A 23,843-nucleotide genomic window follows, 5' to 3' on the forward strand; every position below is an offset into this window, starting at 1 on the left:
ATGGCATTTCACGTTATACAAATCAGATACACATGCCCGCTATAAAGTAAGACAGGTAACCACAAGGACTCAAATAGAAAGGATACATGTGGCTCTCAGGAGCCAGCTTTCCAGCGCAGTACTTGATCCAAGCCGGTTGACTCTCCGTCAACGTATATAGAACCAACGCGTCCATAGACCCCACTTTACACCAAATTCCGTCCACCGAACACCCCTTTACCGGGCCCGCTCACCTCAACAGAAACAGAAATGGTAATACTCGAGTATACCCGGAATCAAGGGTCTCAATACCCAAAGATCCCAAATCAGACTACCGTGGTTCGTTATCTAATCGTCCAGGCCCTTGCCAGCCCGACTTGAGTAACTAGCCACAGGGGTTGAGCTCAGAGGTCACAAAAAGGTCGTTGGATACAAACTTCCAAACGACGTCCGAACAGATACAGATACAGATACAGATAACAGATAACAGATTCAGATTTGTACCAAAATTGGCATATAAATAGACAAGAGAACGAGTGTGATAAAGTACACTCTCGTCTCAAACAAAATAAACAGACAGTTCAGACGTTCATATCACAGATTGCATGTTCAGAAACCGAGTTAAACAACAAGTGAGGGGAGTGGTACACTCACCGGTTCAAGTACAGATACCTTAAAAGTTTTCACTTCGGATTGGTTTTAATCGCCAAGAAACCCTAAAATAATCAAAGTAAACCAATTGAAGGTTTCACATCCAGAATCGAGTAAACAAAATGCACATGTGAGGTTCGACTACTAGTCGTATGCCTCGCCAAATAATTACTAATGCAAGGGTACAAAACATGATTTTTGGAAACAAAAAGGTAACATGAAGACTTAGGTTCAACAACCCAAAAGCCCTTCATTTCTATCACAAGCCAATTCAAACTTAAAGGAACCAATCGGCCTAGAAAAATTGGACAGCACTTCCCCTAAATTTCTTACTTTTCCAGCCATCATGGCTTCATTATTTTCCTCAATCAACTCCCAAAGTCATACTCAATATACATTCATCACCACAGCCATTCAATAGGCTCAAGGTTATCCAAGTACAAAAGTTAGCTAGGAAAATGACCGGAAATAAAAGTCAAGCCCTAGAATATTCCAATAAGCACAAGAAGACTCGATTACAAGTCATAAACCAATGCCAACACGATCACAATAGGGTTCCATAAGCATATATAAGCATTAGAGGAAACCAGAAAAATCCGGAAATGGAATTAGCTTTAGCCCTGAAAAAACAGTTTTTGACCTCATTTTGCGGTAATGGCACCAATTTTACAACAATTATTGGATGAGGGTGCAAGACCCACCATTTCGAAGCTATAAGACAGGGCTACAATCTCACAGAAGGTCACTCAACCCAGTTTTGAGTGCAAACAGGTCAAAAATGCAAGATACTACATCAAAACGTAAAACAGATTCACCAAAACGCATTCTAGCAGAAACATCATAACTCAGGCTCTCCAAGTCCAAATCTAGAAATTCCAAAACCAACTGAAATCTAAGAAACAGGGCTAAATTTCATCAGAAGGGCTCCACAACCAATTCGGAAGCAATTCCAGCCAAAACAACCAATTACAGGCCCAATCCTTACATTCGGGTAAAACCAGAACAGCAATAGTAATTTCGACTTTTCACATTCTACACTGCTCTGATTGACCTGAAATTTTGTAGGCACCTCTAAAATTTCATTACCTACAACTTTCATGTTTTAAGTTAAGGCCAATTCGGCCTCTAACTAGGAGCTAAAAATTCAGGCAGAATGTTCCTTAATTAAACCCTAGGTTTTCAATTTTCTTCCAAAACCAAAATTTCTTGCAATTAACTACTTTTTCCACCTCCTAGCTCCTTTACATACCATTTCCAATCATCATAGATAGCCACACAATCATGTTTATATTAAAACAGAAAAAACCCCAAAAATAATAAAACTTCATCACTACAACCACAAATCAATAATTAATCCATAAACTTGCATCTCATACTACCACTAAGCATGATTCAAGCATCAATTAAGGGAGGAGGGTGGTTCTTCACAACTTACCTTAGAAACAAGAGAGAGAGAGCTATTGGTCACCTTAACTTTCCAAAAAAACTCCACCAAACAACTCACAAACACTAAGTGAAGAGGTTTTATGGAGTAATTGCAAGATCAAATGGTTGGATGGTTCAACTTGAGCAAGATTGGAGCTAAAACTTGAAGAGTTTTCTTTCTTTCTTGAGAGAGAGAGGGTCGGCCAAGTTGCAGAAATTTAGGGGCTTTTTTGGGTCAAAATTGAGTATTAGTAAAAGTAAGAAATAATGGTCAAAGTCAAGGTTGAATAGGAAGGTGACACTTGTCACCCTTTTTAATGCAACTCTATCCTTTTGTCTCTCCAATGATAGTCCATCTAGGTATCCTCTAATTATCTCTTAACACCACACCTGATAAATTAAACCAAGTATACAAAACTTAACCTAGTTGGCCGAAATTTTCCGAATTTTCCGCACTAGCGGGTCCCACATCCGATATACGCTCATAATTTCTCAAAAACTAACCGATACTAGAAAAATCATTTAAAAACTATATTTACTCATAAAATTTATATGCACAACTTTTGAATAAAGAAAAGGTGGAAAAACGTGTAATTAAAAGAAATTAAAACCCTAGAAATTAAGAAAATTACGGGTCCTCACAACTTTTCGTTAAATTCCCTTACAAAGTTCGCTCATGTCCATACCATCTGTTCTCTTTCCCACTTGCCCTTAATTACATTCCACCACGCGCGGGCTGGTCCTTCGAATTGAAATACAGCAAAATTTACTTGTCTTTGCTCCGTGTAATTCAAAGCCGCGAAGATATTAATCATTGCCTCCATCCACTGCTCAGCTATATCCGGATCAGGCCCTCCTTGAAATTTCGCAGGTAGAAACTTTTGGAACCTCTCAAGAGCCTTATTCTCTCCGACCTTAGGATTCCAGGATTGATTCACTGGCATTTGACCCTGTTGATCTACCAGTCGTGCCAGGATATTTGTCATTTGTTGCATCGCCGTCGCCATTTGATCTCCAGCCTCAACCCTCGGTCCGTGTTCTTGCTCGGCCACTGTTCTCTTTCTTCTCTCGGTTCTTGAGCTTGCCTAGCTCCACGGCCACGACTAGCTCCACGTCCACGACTACGTCTCCCATCCATATATATGTTTTCCCTCTCTCTTTTCTTTTTTTTTCCCCAAAAGGTAATTTAGTAAATAAACACAGTAAATTGACTACAGTAGCAAATTCTAGCATTCCAAATACACAAATAAACATATACGCACATAACACGCCATATCAAGAAGACGGATAAGCAAATACACAAATACATATCAAGTTGGACAGATAACCATGTACACACAGGTATACTAACGTCATGTAGTAACAATATACAGGTAAATCAAAAGGAAAAGGTGAAGTCGTCCCAGTATCAGCCCATCCGGTCTCTCACGTCACTTACTATCCAAACTGGATGCCCCTGACCTCTTGTGCTCATTGTAGTCAGACAAAGCCTGTTCATGTTCCCAAAATGCAAGTCTCAAGTACTTAGCAACGCCGCAACTCTAGAGTACTCAGGCACGAGAATCCGAAATAAGATAATTCACATCTCGAGCTGCAGTCCCAAGAGTAAACTATCTATAATCGGAATTCCTACCTGACATACCTATCTATGGTCCTCAGATACCATGAGAAAGATTTAAGGCCTATAACATTCGCAATTCATAGCTTCACTTAGTCCCTCATACTTATTCACCACTTAGTCCAGGGTCACTCCACGCAGAGACCACGCGAAGCAACTATAGGTTTTATCCCTCAATCGCTTAACTTTCAAGTCAAATCGAATCCCACAGTCCGGCATCCTAAACTTCAAGCCTAGGATACACTACAAAGATCTGAAGCCTAAGCTCTGATACCACCTGTGACGGCCCCACCTCTCCTTAGGGCGTACCCCAGGGTTCGGCGGGTCGCCTGCCCAGCTCTCGCCGGGACTCAGTCGTTCACTACAGTCCTCAATTAAATCGGAATAAATCACAAGAATAAATAGGGCGGCGATCCAAACTTAAAGCGAAACTTATATACATTGCCATCCCAAAAGGGAGTATAAAGATCGAATATACAAAGGTTCTCAATCCTTCATACGTCCAGCCCGTGCCAAGCACTAGGGCGAGAACCCTTAAAAACAAAAAACAAAAAGAACTAGACTAGGCTAGTCTATGCTATCATCCTGCTCGCCGTCTCCTGTTAAGGAAAACAAAACTAAAGGGGTGAGCTAAAAACTCAGTGAGGTTCCGAACACAGAGTCAGAGTCAATTCAATACATTAAACATGGAGTATCAATAATTCAAGAAATTTTTTACAATGGAAAGCGATAGTAACACATTCATTAAAAGGATACGGGCTCACATGGAGCTATTCGTTCGTTCGTTAAATCATTGAAAACTTCACATTTCATTTAGGTCGAGCGCGATAAAGTATACGCTCGCCTAGAAAATTCGTTTTGAAAATCATTGAAAACACTTAACACATCATCAAACAACAACAACGAGTCATGAAGTCATAGAGAATATAACAAACAAGAAACACTCACCTATGTACGCAAAACAATGGCTATAATATCCTTCCGGATATTATCCTCAGTCACCGAAAAAACCTAAATTAAACGAGAAAGAATATTACAGATCATCTAACACAACAATTAGGTGCAATCAAAGAAACTCGACAATTATTGAGTAGAACGTACAAAAAGATTTTAAAGTGAAACGAGGACATTTGGACCCGTGGACAACAATAACTAGGGTTTCATAGACCAAACGTAAGTATACCAGTTCAAATAGAAACTTAGTCCTCGAGCGAAAATTTGGGCAGCATGCCCTTTGTATTGTCCTATTTTCCAGCAATTTATGGCTTCATCCTTTTACTCAATCAAACCCAAGGTTATCCAAAACAAAACTTCATTTCAATAGCCATTCCATAGGCTCAAGACAATACAAGACCAAAAATTAAGCTAATATCAAGTGCGGAAATGAAGTTTACAAAAGACAGTTTTGATGGGTTTTTACGGAATGGGCACATCTGAGGCTACGATTATCGGATTGAGGTACAACTTATATGCTGGACACCAACGTCTCCACCACTTTCGTGAGTTTATGATATGATCTGGAGCACCGATGCTGCTCCCCTTTAATGTTTATGGTTTCGTGATCTGTTTGAGCGTTGGGTGTTTAGTTTCAATGATTTCACTGGCTCACGAGAGCAAAAATACGTGCATTTGATACTTGAATCATGACATCATGACATCATGACATCATCGAAATGAATTATTGTGAAAGATATTTGATTACTGGTTTTATTTGGTTACTCGCTGAGCTTCTAGCTCACCCCAAAAATATTTTATTCCCCTCCACAGGGCTCAAGGCGAAGGCAGGACTTGTTGTGCTTATTCATGTGAATGGATGGATTATCTCGTGTATGGTTTGAATTTGGATTTCCTTTTGTGTAATAGTTATTATTAGGGATTGTAATGAATGTTTGGAATCGATCGGATGTGTACATACGTTCCACGCTTGGAATTAGTTTCCGCTTCGTTTTGTTTATATGTAAATATTGGAGATTTACATTGTAATATTTGAGGTTTATTCTTGTAATATATTTGAGGATTGTAGTGAACGACTGAGTCCCGGCGAGAGCTGGGCAGGCGGCCCGCCGAACCCTCTGGTTCGCCTCAGGGGGAGGTGGGGCCGTCACAGTTGGTATCAGAGCTTAGGTTTCAGATCTCTGTAGTGTATCCTAGACTTGAAGTTTAGGATGCCGGACTGTGGGTTTGGTTTGCAATAGTAGTGATTCTTGCGGGATGTCTTGACTTGATTGGTACAAGAGGGAATGTCGAGGACGACATTCTTTTAAGGAGGGGAGATTGTGACGCCCCGGAAAAAATGAGTTTGAGAACCCGAAAATTTTCTAATTTTCTAGGGTTTATTTATTTAATCGCCCGCCTTTTCTACATTTTCTTGATTAGAAAAATTCCCCAGATAAAGTTTATGAGCAAAGATAGTTTTAAAATGATTTTTCTAGTATCGGTTAGTTTTTGAGAAATTAAGAGCGTATTTTGAACGTGGGACCCGCAAGTGCGGTAAATGTAATATATTTTTGATAACTTGTTGGAGTTTTGTGCTAAGTGATATTTTTCTACAAGGTGTTAAGAGATATTTATGGATTGGTGTGAGAGGGAACAAAGAGATAGAGATTCATTATTTAAGTGACAAGTGTCGCTTGGCCATTGGGTGGAATTTTTGACTTTTATGCCATGTCTTACCATTTGACTTAATAAACAAAAACTTTACCAAAAATTTGCTCCATTTCCAAGCTTCATGGCCGAACCTCTCTCAAGAAAGGAAGAAAGGAAAGCTTTCATCTTACTTCTTCATTTCTTGCTTCAATCAAACAATTTAACCGATTAAACTTGGATTTGCTCCATAAAAACCTTTCTCTTGGTAGTATTAAGGTGTGTAGTGAAGTGGTTTGAGAAGCAAAGGTGCTAAGTTGGGTCTTTTCTTGGGTTTGTAAGGTAAGTGACTAAGGAACCTTTCCTTTGATCTTGATAATGTTCAATTAGTGATTGGTGGTGGTTGAATAAGTGATTTTATGGTTGATTTCCTGATTTTGGTTGAAAATGATGAAATTTTATTATTTTTGGGGATTTTTCTGTTTTCATATGGATATGATTGTGTGGCTATATATGATGATTGGAAATGATGTTTAAGGACTCTATGAGGTGGAAAAAGTGATTAATTGCAATCAATTTCTGTTTTGGAAGAAATTTCAGAAAATCAGGGTTTTGTGATGAACATTCTGTCCGAATTTTTAGGTCCTAGATAGAGGCTGAATTGGCCTTTGTTTAAAACATGAAAGTTGTAGGGAATGACATTTTAAAGGAGCCTACAAAATTTCAGGTCAATCGGAGCAGTGTGGAATGAGAAAAGTCGAAGTTACTATTGCTGTTCTGGTTTTGCCCGAAATTGAGAAGTGAGTCTGTAATTGGTTGTTTTGGCTGGAATTGCTTCCGAATTAGTTGTTGAGGCCTTCTGATGAAATTTAGCCCTGTTTCTTAGCTTTCATCTGGTTTTGGGATTGCTGGATTTGGATTTGGAGAGCCTGAGTTATGATGTTTCCGCTAGAATGCGTTTTGTGAATCTGTTTTTGTGATTCTGGTGTGGTATCTTGCATTTTTGACCTGGTTACACTCGAAACTGGGTTGAGTGACCTTCTGTAATATTGTAAAACTATCTCTTAGCTTCGAAACGGTGTATCTTGCACCTTCATCCGACAATCGTAGTGCCTTTGGTACCATTACCGCAAAATGACGTCAAAACCTGTTTTTTTGGTTTTGAGCTTAACTTTCATTTCCGGACTTCTTCCTAGCTTGACTTGTCTTTGTACTACTTGGAGTTTGCTGAATGACTATTGGATGAACCTGTTGTTGTGTGTGTACCTTTGGGACTGGCTGAGGAAATAATGAAGCCATGATGGCTGGAAAAGTTAGCAAATGTAGGGGAAGTGCTGTCCGAACTTTTAAAGGATTTGTTTGCATTGAGTTTGTGATCTAAGACTTGGGTTTGAGCAAGGCAATGATACATGATGGATGATTTCTGAGCCATTGAGGTGAGTGACCCTAAATTGTTTCCAAAGTTACTTTTGAAATGTTCCTTGCATTGTTTCTTTGGTTTGCATATCATGTGTGCGCGCATACGAGTTCTTGACATGGTTTGGCTTTAATGAGTTCTTGAGGAGTCTTGTGCTGGACACCAACGTCTCCACCACTTTCGTGAGTTTGTGATATGATCTGGAGCACCGATGCTGCTCCCCTTTAATGTTTATGGTTTCGTGATCTGTTTGAGCGTTGGGTGTTTAGTTTCAATGATTTCACTGGCTCACGAGAGCAAAAATACGTGCATTTGATACTTGAATCATGACATCATGACATCATCGAAATGAATTATTGTGAAAGATATTTGATTACTGGTTTTATTTGGTTACTCGCTGAGCTTCTTGCTCACCCCAAAAATATTTTATTCCCCTCCACAGGGCTCAAGGCGAAGGCAGGACTTGTTGTGCTTATTCATGTGAATGGATGGATTATCTCGTGTATGGTTTGAATTTGGATTTCCTTTCGTGTAATAGTTATTATTAGGGATTGTAATGAATGTTTGGAATCGATCGGATGTGTACATATGTTCCACGCTTGGAATTAGTTTCCGCTTCGTTTTGTTTATATGTAAATATTGGAGATTTACATTGTAATATTTGAGGTTTATTCTTGTAATATATTTGAGGATTGTAGTGAACGACTGAGTCCCGGCGAGAGCTGGGCAGGCGGCCCGCCGAACCCTCTGGTTCGCCTCAGGGGGAGGTGGGGCCGTCACAGTTGGTATCAGAGCTTAGGTTTCAGATCTCTGTAGTGTATCCTAGACTTGAAGTTTAGGATGCCGGACTGTGGGTTTGGTTTGCAATAGTAGTGATTCTTGCGGGATGTCTTGACTTGATTGGTACAAGAGGGAATGTCGAGGACGACATTCTTTTAAGGAGGGGAGATTGTGACGCCCCGGAAAAAATGAGTTTGAGAACCCGAAAATTTTCTAATTTTCTAGGGTTTATTTATTTAATCGCCCGCCTTTTCTACATTTTCTTGATTAGAAAAATTCCCCAGATAAAGTTTATGAGCAAAGATAGTTTTAAAATGATTTTTCTAGTACCGGTTAGTTTTTGAGAAATTAAGAGCGTATTTTGAACGTGGGACCCGCAAGTGCGGTAAATGTAATATATTTTGATAACTTGTTGGAGTTTTGTGCTAAGTGATATTTTTCTACAAGGTGTTAAGAGATATTTATGGATTGGTGTGAGAGGGAACAAAGAGATAGAGATTCATTATTTAAGTGACAAGTGTCGCTTGGCCATTGGGTGGAATTTTTGACTTTTATGCCATGTCTTACCATTTGACTTAATAAACAAAAACTTTACCAAAAATTTGCTCCATTTCCAAGCTTCATGGCCGAACCTCTCTCAAGAAAGGAAGAAAGGAAAGCTTTCATCTTACTTCTTCATTTCTTGCTTCAATCAAACAATTTAACCGATTAAACTTGGATTTGCTCCATAAAAACCTTTCTCTTGGTAGTATTAAGGTGTGTAGTGAAGTGGTTTGAGAAGCAAAGGTGCTAAGTTGGGTCTTTTCTTGGGTTTGTAAGGTAAGTGACTAAGGAACCTTTCCTTTGATCTTGATAATGTTCAATTAGTGATTGGTGGTGGTTGAATAAGTGATTTTATGGTTGATTTCCTGATTTTGGTTGAAAATGATGAAGTTTTATTATTTTTGGGGATTTTTCTGTTTTCATATGGATATGATTGTGTGGCTATATATGATGATTGGAAATGATGTTTAAGGACTCAATGAGGTGGAAAAAGTGATTAATTGCAATCAATTTCTGTTTTGGAAGAAATTTCAGAAAATCAGGGTTTTGTGATGAACATTCTGTCCGAATTTTTAGGTCCTAGACAGAGGCCGAATTGGCCTTTGCTTAAAACATGAAAGTTGTAGGGAATGATATTTTAAAGGTGCCTACAAAATTTCAGGTCAATCGGAGCAGTGTGGAATGAGAAAAGTCGAAGTTACTATTGCTGTTCTGGTTTTGCCCGAAATTGAGAAGTGCGTCTGTAATTGGTTGTTTTGGCTGGAATTGCTTCCGAATTAGTTGTTGAGGCCTTCTGATGAAATTTAGCCCTGTTTCTTAGCTTTCATCTGGTTTTGGAATTTCTGGATTTGGATTTGGAGAGCCTGAGTTATGATGTTTCCGCTAGAATGCGTTTTGTGAATCTGTTTTTGTGATTCTGGTGTGGTATCTTGCATTTTTGACCTGGTTACACTCGAAACTGGGTTGAGTGACCTTCTGTAATATTGTAAAACTATCTCTTAGCTTCGAAACGGTGTATCTTGTACCTTCATCCGACAATCGTAGTGCCTTTGGTACCATTACCGCAAAATGACGTCAAAACCTGTTTTTTTGGTTTTGAGCTTAACTTTCATTTCCGGACTTCTTCCTAGCTTGACTTGTCTTTGTACTACTTGGAGCTTGCTGAATGACTATTGGATGAACCTGTTGTTGTGTGTGTACCTTTGGGACTGGCTGAGGAAATAATGAAGCCATGATGGCTGGAAAAGTTAGCAAATGTAGGGGAAGTGCTGTCCGAACTTTTAAAGGATTTGTTTGCATTGAGTTTGTGATCTAAGACTTGGGTTTGAGCAAGGCAATGATACATGATGGATGATTTCTGAGCCATTGAGGTGAGTGACCCTAAATTGTTTCCAAAGTTACTTTTGAAATGTTCCTTGCATTGTTTCTTTGGTTTGCATATCATGTATGCGCGCATACGAGTTCTTGACATGGTTTGGCTTTAATGAGTTCTTGAGGAATCTTGTGCTGGACACCAACGTCTCCACCACTTTCGTGAGTTTGTGATATGATCTGGAGCACCGATGCTGCTCCCCTTTAATGTTTATGGTTTCGTGATCTGTTTGAGCGTTGGGTGTTTAGTTTCAATGATTTCACTGGCTCACGAGAGCAAAAATACGTGCATTTGATACTTGAATCATGACATCATGACATCATCGAAATGAATTATTGTGAAAGATATTTGATTACTGGTTTTATTTGGTTACTCGCTGAGCTTCTAACTCACCCCAAAAATATTTTATTCCCCTCCACAGGGCTCAAGGCGAAGGCAGGACTTGTTGTGCTTATTCATGTGAATGGATGGATTATCTCGTGTATGGTTTGAATTTGGATTTCCTTTTGTGTAATAGTTATTATTAGGGATTGTAATGAATGTTTGGAATCGATCGGATGTGTACATACGTTCCACGCTTGGAATTAGTTTCCGCTTCGTTTTGTTTATATGTAAATATTGGAGATTTACATTGTAATATTTGAGGTTTATTCTTGTAATATATTTGAGGATTGTAGTGAACGACTGAGTCCCGGCGAGAGCTGGGCAGGCGGCCCGCCGAACCCTCTGGTTCGCCTCAGGGGGAGGTGGGGCCGTCACACTCGCCCAGCTTGACCACCCCTGAACGGAGTCCCTCTGCCTGATCCGGACTGTTGACCACCACCCATGCCTCGTCCAAATTTGGAGGGAGTGCTCTTCTCACCCTGTCCAGAAGTACTCCCAGGAAAGCCACGCTTCTTGGCCTGGAAGTTTCGGACCTGTAGCCGTGCACTTTCCACTCGTTGGGCTTTTTCCATTGCCTCGCTAAAAGTAGTGATTTGAGCCGCCGCGAGGTCTTTCTGAATCTCAACGTTCAAGCCCTGAATAAAGCGCCTAACTCGTCGTTGCTCAGTCATAATTAGCTCAGGCGCGAATTTGGACAAGCGGGTAAACTGGCTCTCGTACTCCGCCACCGTCTGAGCCCCTTGCCGGAGCCGGATAAACTCGTCCTCCTTCCTCTCCTGGACTAGAGGAGGGAAAAACTTTGCATTAAATTCTCGGATGAAGTTCACCCAAGTCCTCTGTGTCTGCTCCCGTTCCCATTTCTGCCTAATTACGTTCCACCAGGAACGGGCAGCCCCCTCGAGTTGAAACACGGCAAAAGTGACCTGCCGTTCGTCCGGGTAGTGTAGGGCCGCGAATATATCAACCATTTTCTCAAGCCATTTCTCAGCCACATCAGGGTCGGGTCCCCCAATAAACTTTGGCGGGGAACACTTTTGAAAACGTTCGAGAGCTCTATTCTCGCTCTCAACGTGGTTACCAGGGTTCCCAGGGTTAGGGTTTGGGTTTTGGCCCTGTTGTTGCACTACTTGTGCGAGTAAGTTGGTCATTTGCTGCATAGCGGTAGCTATTTGCACATTGGGGTCTATTTGGGGTTCAGGATTTGGTCCAGTAGAGGTTTCCCCCGTTTCCCTAACCGGTGTGGGTTGTCTAGTTCCGCGCCCACGTCCCCGACCACTTCGTGTTCCTTCCATAAGTTTCACTCGGTCTAGACAAAAGCACTAAACCAAAGCAGTAACAAAGCATGTAAGTAACACACAAAACTTTCACATAACACATGTTGATACATTTCACACAGGGTCACAAACACACATATTTACAAACCAAACATATAAATACAAGCAGTCAGTCAAGTACGGCCAAGGCACGTACGTACATAAACGATCCTCCCGAGGATAGGCCTATCAAAAGAAATTTACACGTAGCTAACCCTACACCCAAACGGTTAGCTAAGGCTCTATCCCTATCCCTATGTACATTCAAAAACCACCACTATCCAAAAGGTGCCTAGATATCATGGCTTAGTCGGTTGCCGGGGTCTGAGACCCAGGCGATGGGGTAGACTCCTCCCCAGCCTCGGCCCCAGCATACGAGGCCTCATCACTAGACTCCTCAAGCCCGTCGTCGCACAGGTTAAGGATTGCCTCAGCACGACCCCTGACCTTGCGAGCTCGCTTAACCTCGCGCTCGCGTGCATCCCTCAGTTGGTCACACAGGTCATCAACTCTCTCCTCGACCTCATGCACGTCATACTCTAGCTCCATGATACGTGCGGCTTGCTTCTCATTGGTTGCCCTAGCCTGAATCACCTCAGCTTCCAATGTAGCAACCGCAGCTTCCAGCTTAGTATTATCCTTAGCAAACTCCTCACGTTCCTTTGCCACCGCCAACACTAGAGCGTTTGGATAGGCGTAGTTGCTATGGCACTCGCACTGTCGAACGCGGCTGGCCGGGCTCCAACGCACCACGGCCCCCTTCTGCCTAAGTTGATACTTAATTGACGGCAGCGTACTACGAGGACGATCTCCTTCCGGACGGTCACTCGGGTCACCACTCGCATCCATCCTATAGCAAAGGAAGAAATAATATGATTACACTTAATAGGCATAAACAACAGAATCCTCGAGTCGAGTACTTCTATTACACCCAGGCTAATTCAAACCTAGGCTCTGATACCACCTGTGACAGCCCCACTTTCCCCTAAGGCGAACCAAAGGGGTTAGCGGACTGCCTGCCCAGCTCTCGCCAGGACTAACGGTTCAATTTACGTCGATATATTACGCTCCGGAACATAGCAATGCGCGCAAACAAGTCAAAATCACAAAATAAAAAAAAACGAAAATTCGAAACCGAAATGAACAGTAAAATCCACGTCAGAATCCGGCCGGAATCTGGCCGGATTTCCGGCCGGATTCTTGGCCGGATACAAGGCCGAGAGCAAACCCCAAAATTTCATTTTTTCCCAGGCAATCCGGCCTGCAATCCGGCCAGTTTCTGGCCGGATTCCTGGCCGGATTCGGCACTGTTCATCGTCGCCAAAATTTTTCCCTTTCCGTTTGAAAGTCGTGGTGATCCGAAATCCATCCAAACATTTACCAACATATATATACATTGAAAACCAACCTTTACAAGTCAAACGGCCTACCAAAGTATCCATTTAGTTCATACATATACAAGTAGCCATTTACACACCAAACATTGGTGGAATCAAAGCACTTAGGGTTTCACCCTCAAGGAGCTTATTCAAAATACATATACATGAGCTCAACTTGCATCCAACTATCATAACCTTTCCAAAAGTGTTCATTTTCCTGTAAGGAAAACAAATAACACGGAATGAGCTAAAACCCAGTGGTATACCACTACATAAGCAACCAAAGTCACATAAGCATAGCCAATCACTTAATGTACACGATAAGCAATGAAGTACAACGGTAAAAGGATACAGTCGGCTCTCAAGAGCCCATTTCCACGCTTGCAATCTTGATCCAACCTCATTGACCCTCCGTCAATGTTAAAAGTACCAAACCGTAGACCGCACTTTACTTCCATTCCTTCCACCCAACATACCCCAACCGGGCCCGCACTCCAATTCAGTAGCTTTTGGTAATACTCGAGTATACCGGAACCAAGGATCTCATTACCACAAGGTTCCCCAGTACAGTCCCCATGGCATGAAAATTTTCACGACTAAGCCCTCGCCGGCTCGATCCAATTGACTACCAAACGGGGTTGAGCTCAGTGATACAGTAAAGCCGTTGGATACTCGTCCAAACGACACCAAATCAGTTTCCATGAATGGAATGCAGTATCTCATATAACCAGTGCAGTATTTCAGTAAAACAATTAATAGCCATGAATGGAATCACAAGGGGTGAGGGCGGTCAAGTACACCCTCACCTCAACCACTTCCAATAACCATTTAAGCCTTCTAGGCATCAAATACACATAGAACAAAGCCACATTATAACAAGTAAGTGAGTAGTATACTCACCAAGTGAGAAAGTGGTGTTTCATGCACCAAGATCACCAAGACGTCGTGAGCTACCGTCACGCCCTAAAACATGTAACACATACAATGAGACTCGAGAATGAGTCACCAAACAATGCTAAACACAACCCCAATAGGGTTTCATATGCATAAATAAGCATGATAGCAAACCAGAAATTAGAATTAGTAATGGTCTTGGCCCCGAATAGGAAAACTGTTTTGCCCTTATTATGCGGTAATGGCGTCAAATTCACTACGATTATCGGATGGGGGTGTAAGACCCACCGTTTCGAAGCTATGAAACAGGGCTACAACAATGTAGAAGGTCACTCAATCCAGTTCTTAACACAACTAGGTCAAATATGCAAAATACTATACCAGAATTCCCAAAACAGGTTTGCAAATCACACAAAACTGTAATTATATAACTCAGTCTATACAAGTCCAAATGCCGAAATTCCAAAGGCATATGTTAGCTAAGACATCCAGCTACATTTCATCAGAAGACACCAACTTCAAACTCCAAACCAATTCCAGTCAAAATATCCAAATACCAACGCAGTTTTCGCATTCTGACCAAAGCAGAACAGCTACAGTAATTCCGACATAACTCACTCTACACTAATCCAAATGACCTGAACTTTTGCAGGCACCTCAAACACATCAATACCTACAACTTTCATGTTTTGAGCAAAGTCCAATTCGGCCTCTAACCCTATGATCTAAAACCGGACAGAATTAGGGGATTATGAACCCTAACTTTTCACAATTCACTTCAAATCCAAAATTGGTTGCATTTATCCACAATTCACACCTACTAGAGTCATTATAGTCCATTGCCAATCATCAAAGATGGCTACAACATCCATTTCATATTAAACCAGAAAATTCATCATAAAATTAAAAACTTCACCAAATCAAGCCAAACCAAGAAATAAATCATATAATCCACCACTTTAGCCACTTCTAAGCCAAACATAAGCATCATTAGATGTAGTAGGGTGTTCAAGCATCACTTACCAAGAAATCAAGAGAGATAGGGATTGTGGACACCTTAGCTCTTCAAATCAACTTCACTAATACACTTATTAGCTCTAGAAGAAAGGTTTTTATGAAGTGAAATCTAGTCTAAGCTCTTGTTTGTGGAAGATTGAGTGAGATGGAAGCTTGAAATTTGATGAACTTTCTTCCTTCTTGCAAGAGAGAGGGCCGGCCAACACAAGGTAAGAAAATGGTGAATTTTGTGAATTTTTGGAGATATTAACTAATTTTGGTCAAAAGTCAAAAATGTGAATAGTAAACCATAAAGTCCAACCAATCATATTGTGACACTTGTCACACTCATTAATGCATTCTTATCTTTCTTTTTCCCTCTCACATCAATCACTTCACACATTCTACTTATCCCTTAACACCCGATAAATTTTACACAGTATCCGAAACTTAACCTTATTGGCCGAATTTTTCCGAACTTTTCGCACTAGTGGGTCCCACGTCCACTATTTACTCTTAATTTTCTAAAAACTCTCCTATACTAGAAAAATCATCTTAAAACTATAATTACGCATAAAATCTACCAGAAAATATTTCTAAGCCCGAAAATGCAAAAATATATGCAATTCAGGGGTAATAAACCCTAGGAAAAAATATTAGGGTTTTACGGGTTCTCACACACTTGCATAAATATATACATTGGAAACATCACAAGCCAAAACGTTATACTGGATCAAAATACAATTAGGGTTTAATATTACAGAGGAGCTTAATCAAAAGAATATCTATACTAGCTCGACTCTTTCTTCCAAAATCATAATTCCAAAATATTGTTCCCTATAAGGAAAACAAAGGTAACGGGAGTGAGATTTTGCTCAATGAGGTATGAACAGGTCAAGCAATTAGGAATCACGAAAATACACTTGAAATCAATTGAATAGAGACATCAAATAGATGGAAAGGAACATCACAGTTAAATAGGAAGTAAAAGGATACAGATGGCTCTCAAGTGCCAAATTCCCCTTTTTGCATTACTTGATCCAAACCCGTTGACACTTCGTCAACGTTTGAAGAAACGACCATGACCATAGACTCCACTTTACACCAGTTTCCATCCACCAAACATACCCCTTGCTGGGCCCGAATACCTCACAGAAATAGAGGGGGTAATACTCGAGTATACCGATTAGTCGAGGAGATAACACTCTACTCGACAAAACAGAAGACCCAGGGTTCGTTACCTAATCGACCAGGCCCTTGCCGGCTCGACTCGAGTAACTAGCCATAGGGTTTCAGCTCAGAAGTCACAGCAAGGTTGTTGGATACAAGCCTCCAAACAACATCAAATCATATACAAATAATAGATTCAAATATATACAGTAATCAGTTAAACAGGCGAGAGAAAAGAGTGTGATAAAGTACACCCTCATTTCGTCCAGAATAAATAGAAGTCGCAAATTGCATGTACAATTAAACTAGTTAAGCAACAATTCATGTGAGTGGTACACTCACCAATCAAATGCAACCCTTCACTTGAACCCTGGTTCGTCCTCTTGAACCATCTCGAGTCCTGTGGTCACATGCTATATTAAAAGACAAGCAAAATGAAGCTAAAATACAAGAAGAACTTAAGGTTTCTAAGACTTCATTTCCTCTCACTTAAACCTCACTTTCACTCATAAACCATACCCAAAATGATTTACCAACTCCAAACTTAAAGTGGGAAATGAAAGTAAGAACGGTTCTAAGAAAATAGAATTTCTCAACTTTGTGTAACACTATTTGAAAAATCATATCTTAAGCTTCTTAAGTCCAAAATTGATAAACTTTATACCGTCGGAAAATAAATTCAAAGAATAACAATTTATTACAAGACACGTTTATAAGATTCTGTCCATAAGTCAGTCAAATTTGAGCCTCAAGTTGCTGCTTCATCCAGTAAAAGACAGAACAGGTATGCAATTTCAGTTAAATTTGAAAAATCATAGATATTCATAGGAATTAAGAAAAAGGTTGAAATTTTTATGGTTGAAAGCATTTTGAATCTAGTTTCAAACGCAACAAATAGAACTCACTCTGACTTTTCTATATCAAGTTATAATAGATTTTCCCAAACTGCTCAAGGGTTCCTGCGGAAAATTTCAACAGCACTTCCCCTTGTTTTCTTTACTTTTCCATCCAAAAATCAGCACCTAATTTCCTCTCAATTTAACCTCAATCACGACCACAAGTCATAGGCCATCTATACACTTATTTAAAGCCACAATACCATCCAAATATAGCACATGTATAGCTCAAACACCAACCACAATAAAGCTGAAAATTGGAAACCCTAAGTTAAAATTCCTAATCACAAGCTGGAATTTTCTTTAGGCAAGTGAAACTAGCATATAAAAGCTAGATATTTCACATAGCAAAGCTACCAAACCATGGCCAACACTTAAGCATCATAAGTGGGCAGAAAATTACCATAAAACTGAAATTTCACATCACAACTTCAAACCGTGAAATTTGCTCATGAAACTACCGAATTGAAACCCTAAACCACTAGTTTGCATATATTTGAAGTAGAGAAAAGTTTATTGTCAAAGTTACCTTGTCCCTCCAAGAAAGATTGAAGCTTAATGCTTTTCCTCCAAAAATCACTCCACTCAAGCCTCTAATCTTCCTTAGTTAGCACTTTGTATGGAGTAATTTGCAAAGTTGGTGGCTAAAACTCAAGATTCAAGCAAGGATTGATGTGGAAGATGAAGTGCTCTTTCTTATTTTTCTTCTCACCATTTTCGACCAAGCAAGGAGAGAAATAAAGACAATTTTGGTTTTAGGAAAGTTAAGTAAGACTTGGTCAAAGTTCAACATCCAATGGTTTCGTGACAAATGGCCCTTCCTAGGTTTATTCTCATCTTCTTGTCTACCAAAGCTAATTTATCTAGCTAACCTCTAATTATCCCTTCACATCTTATAAAATAACATCCCTTTATGCAAAACTTCACCTAGTAGTCAAAATTTTACCGCACTAACCGCATAAGCAGGTCCCACGTCCATAATGCATTTCAAACTTAACATGTAGTAAGTTATACCAAGAAAATGATTTAAAAGCTTGACTCAGTTATAAAAATATCGAGGAAATTAAGGCAATTATTTAAAGTAAAAAAATGCATTCAAAGAAATAAATAAATACAACCTAATTTTTCGGGAGCTCACACATCTAATGATGAGAGACCACCAAGGCTTCAAGTTGCTGATTCAAATGGCTCGAGTGAAGTCTTAAATGCACCAATGATAAACCTTGGACCAATGACTCGAGCAAGGGCAAGGAAGTTACGAGAGTCGCTTCAAATGTTCCTACAAATAGTTCACTCTCGCGTAGGATGAATTCAAGAAACTCATCACACATTGGTGAATCTGATCCAAGCCAATGAGGAGACCACGGGTCCATAATAGCAACATGGATAGCTTGTTGATTCTACTTGTTTTGGAAGTTAGTTAGTCGATTGGAAATAAGGTAAAACTAGCTCATGTTGAGCACTTAACCGACCAGTTTAGCTCGTGAGGGTCAAGTTCATAATTTAGGGTTTATTTGAGTTAGTAAGGTTTTTCTAAGTAAGTTAGGATTTGGAATTATAAAGCCTATAAATAAGGCTTGTCCGATTGTCACTTCACACAAGTTCATTATTATTTCAGCAATAAAGAGCAAGTTCTCTTAGCTTTGAATATCCTTTGAATATTTTAGATTGGTTCTAAGTGTTCTTGGTGGCTTATCAAGCAAGAACCACACTTGTTTGTGGTGCCATTCTATCAAACACCACAGGTTCCTTTAATCACTTCATGAGGGTTAAGAATCACTCTTAGTTCTCATCCAAGGGGTTCTAAAGGTGTTTAGGGTTCGACACATCCAAACCTTGGAGTCGCTTGTCTAGATCCTATTTGTTGGAATACGAGTTCGCCAATCCTGGTTGGGTTCGTATCATCTGGTAATCAGAGCTAGCTAACAACTACTAGGTTATATCCTTCTTTTCTTTGTGTTCAAGTCATACACTCTTGTTTCCAAGTCAAATTCGTGCATCAAAAAGCAAAATAAATGATATACATTGAGTTGCTAGTCTATTTATCTAGTTTTCTTTGCTGTCTGCAAATTACCCTTGTTGTCCGAATTATAATTCTTGTTGCTTGTGAGAACTCGTATTTTTGCATTTTTTAGGTTTTATTATTTTTATGGCTTTTTTTCTGCATTTTCGTGCTTAGGAAAAATTTCTAGATAATTTTAAGGAGCAGATATAATTTTTAAATGATTTTTCTAGTATCGGTTAGTTTTTGAGAAATTATGAGCGTATACCAGACGTGGGACCCACTAGTGCGAAAAGTTCGGAAAAATTCGGCCAACTAGGTTAAGTTTCGGATACTGGGTTTAATTTATAGGGTGTTAAGAGATAATTAAAGGAAGCTATTTGGATTGGTGTGAGAGGGAACAAAGTGATAGACTTGCATTAAATAAGTGACGAGTGTCACCATTTGATTGGAGGAACTTGTAAGACCACTATTCATTTTCTTACCATTGACCAAATAAATCAAAAATTCACCAAAAATTCCTCATTTTTGTCTTCCTCTTGGCCGAACCTCTTCCTACAAGAAAAGAAAGAAAAGCTTCCAAGTTTCTTGCTCCAATCTTGCCCAATCTCACAAACTAACCGTTTCATCTTGAATTCCTTCCATAAAACCTCTTCAATTAGTGTTAGTGAGTTGATTTGTGGAGTTATTTGGAAAGCTAAGAGGACCTATTGCTCTCTCTCTCTCTTGTTTCTAAGGTGAGTTGTGAAGAACCACCCTCCTCCCTTAATTGATGCTTAAATCATGCTTAGTGGTAGTAGGAGATGCAAGTTTATGGATAATTTCTTGATTTGTGGTTGTAGTGATGAAGTTTTATTATTTTTGGGGTTTTTTCTGTTTTAATATAAACATGATTGTGTGGCTATCTATGATGATTGGAAATGGTATGTAAAGGAGCTAGGAGGTGGAAAAAGTAGTTAATTGCAAGAAATTTTGGTTTTGGAAGAAAATTGAAAACCTAGGGTTTCATTAAGGAACATTCTGCCCGAATTTTTAGCTCCTAGTTAGAGGCCGAATTGGCCTTGGCTTAAAACATGAAAGTTGTAGGGAATGACATTTTAGAGGGACTACAAAATTTCAGGTCAATCGGAGTTGTGTAGAATGAGATAAGTCGAAATTACTATTGCTGTTCTGGTTTTACCCGAATGTAAGAATTGCGCCTGTAATTGGTTGTTTTGGCTGGAATTGCTTCCGAATTGGTTGTTGACACCTTCTGATTAAATTTATCCCTGTTTCTTAGCTTTCAGATGGTTTTGGAATTTCTGGATTTGGACTTGGAGAGCCTGAGTTATGATGTTTCCGCTAGAATGCGTTTTGGTGAATCTGTTTTACGTTTTTGATGTAGTATCTTGCATTTTTTACCTGTTTGCACTCAAAACTGGGTTGAGTGACCTTATGTGATTTTGTATCCCTATCATTTAGCTTTGAAATGGTGGGTCTTGCACCCTCATCCAATAATTGTAGTGAAATTGGTGCCATTACCGCAAAATGAGGTCAAAAACTGTTTTTTCAGGGCTAAAGCTAATTCCATTTCCGGATTTTTCCGGTTTCCTCTAATGCTTATATATGCTTATGGAACCCTATTGTGATCATGTTGGCATTGGTTTATGACTTGTAATCGAGTCTTCTTGTGCTTATTGGAATATTCTAGGGCTTGACTTTTATTTCCGGTCATTTTCCTAGCTAACTTTTGTACTTGGATAACCTTGAGCCTACTGAACGGCTGTGGTGATGAATGTATATTGAGTATGACTTTGGGAGTTGATTGAGGAAAATAATGAAGCCATGATGGCTGGAAAAGTAAGAAATTTAGGGGAAGTGCTGTCCAATTTTTCTAGGCCGATTGGTTCCTTTAAGTTTGAATTGGCCTGCGATAGAAATGAAGGGCTTTTGGGTTGTTGAACCCAGGTCTTCATGTTACCTTTTTATTCCCAAAAATCATGTTTTGTACCCTTGCATTAGTAATTATTTGGCGAGGCATACGACTAGTAGTCGAGCCTCACATGTGCATTTTGTTTACTCGATTCTGGATGTGAAACCTTCAATTGGTTTACTTTGATTATTTTAGGGTTTCTTGGCGATTAAAGCCAATCCGAAGTGAAAACTTTTGAGGTATCTGTACTTGAACCGGTGAGTGTACCACTCCCCTCCATTGCTGTTTAACTTGATTTCTGCTCTGCAATTTGTTTAATTTGTTTGAGACGAGGGTGTACTTTATCACACTCGTTCTCTTGTCTGTTCATATGCCAATTTTGGTGTCAATCTGAATCTGTATCTGTATTTGATATCTGTATCTGTATCTGTTCGGACGTCGTTTGGAAACTTGTAACCAACGACCTTTCTGTGACCTATGAGCTCAAATCCTGTGGCTAAGTTATTCGAGTCGGGCCGGCAAGGGCCTGGACGATTAGATAACGAACCACGGTAGTCTGTTTTGGGATCTTTAGGTATTGAGACCCTTGATTCCGGGTATACTCGAGTATTACCATTTCTGTTTCCGTTGAGGTGAGCGGGCCCGGTAAATGGGTGTTTGGTGGACGGAATTTGGTGTAAAGTGGGGTCTACGGACGCGTTGGTTCTATATACGTTGACGGAGAGTCAACCGGCTTGGATCAAGTACTGCATTGGAAAGCTGGCTCCTGAGAGCCACATGTATCCTTCCTATTTGAGTCCTTGTGTTTACCGGTCTTACTTTATAGCGGGCATGTATATCTGATTTGTATAACGTGTAATGCCATAATGTTTCTGCTATATGTCTGGTACCTCATTGAGCGCAAGCTCACCCCTTTCTGTTCCTTTTTGTTTTCCTTACAGGAAAATAAATACTTTTGGACTGGATTTGATAATTGGTTGCCGAATGGAGCTAGTTGGACATATCTTTTGTATAGCTCATCGATTGAAACCCTAAATGTACTTTTGGGTCCGTTTCTCTTTTGATTTGGCAAACCGTACATGTATCCACTTTTGAATAACTTTAGTATGCCACTTTGGATTGTATATGCTAAATTTCAACGTGGAAATGTTTGCTTGATGTTTGGTTGGATTTTGACGTGTCGGTTACTATTCACGACCGACTCGGTTTCAATTTTTTTTATCTTGAGATTTTGACTTGTTTACGCGCGTTGTATGGTCCGGAACGTACTCGATCGCTCCAAACTGAACCGTTAGTCCTGGCGAGAGCTGGGCAGGCAGTCCGCTAACCCCTTTGGTTCGCCTTAGGGGAAGGTGGGGTTGTCACATTGCTGCTATGTTTCTTGGTCTTTATTTGTGTCTTATTGTCATGTGTTTGAGTCTTGAAATTGTTGGAGTCAAAAAAAAGGAAGAAGAATCTGGCCGCTATTTGTCTTGAAATCCAAAGCTCAAACTAGGGTTTCTTGACAAAGGGTGTTGGGAATTGTGTGTCTTGCACTACAAACAAGGCTATTTACCTTTGTTCTTGGAAATCTTGAATTTTCTAGAAATTCTTGGGCAAATCTTGAAGTATTGGGTTGGTAATCTAGGGTTCTTGAAATTCTTGAAGTCAAGTTTACCATATCTTGAACAACCAAACCTTAATTCTTATTTCTTGAAATTGGGGTTGATCTTGTGCAAAACTCAAAATGAAATTCTTGTTCTTGAAGTGTGATGTGAATTGAAAGAAAGAAATGAGCAATCTGGTTGCGTTAAAAAAAAAGAGAGAACGTAAGAAAAGAAAAGGAAACCAAGTTCGGACTCACAAATAAAGGAAACCAACTAGAATTTGGAAACCAAGTTGACTTGGGTTTGCAAAACAAATCCTAGTTGCACTCAAATTGCCAAATTCTGATTGGTAACTTTTGCACACGTGAGAAACCAAAAAATCAGCACTAAACTACCCCAAAAACAACCCAAGAAACTTTGTTTTACAATTTCCAAAATACAGCCTAGTGCAAGTCGGGTAGAGTCCATCTAGGGTCCGAAATTTCTACCATTCTTTTACTCTTGTTTGAGTTGGGTTGAGTCTTGTTTGAGTCTATTTGTCTATTTGTCTTAGTTGTTTAGTCCAATTCAAATCGGGATAGTTAAGGGTTCCCTAATTCAATTTCAAATCTTGGCTTCCTAAATTCATCGCCATTCACGTGCTTGTTGCTCACACCTAAGTGATCCTTCCCTTGGTTAGCCGTTGAGCAACTTTTGAGCTAATCTAACCTCTTCAAAGGTGAAATCAAAGGTTTGAGAATATTTGGTAAGCTTACAATCGAGAGTTGTGTGATACACAAGCGGGAAAGTAAACACTAAGGGAGTGAGTAAGGAAATTATTTCTCGAACTAACCTCTTTCTTGCAAGATTACCTAAGGATATCTAACGAAGAAGGAGAGAGCCCTTCGACATTTGACTTAAACCTTTTGCCGAATCTCTAAGGGGAGACATTCGCTGAATCTTG

Source organism: Coffea arabica, chromosome 6c (genome assembly GCF_036785885.1).
Source record: "Coffea arabica cultivar ET-39 chromosome 6c, Coffea Arabica ET-39 HiFi, whole genome shotgun sequence".
Taxonomy (NCBI): Eukaryota; Viridiplantae; Streptophyta; class Magnoliopsida; order Gentianales; family Rubiaceae; genus Coffea; species Coffea arabica.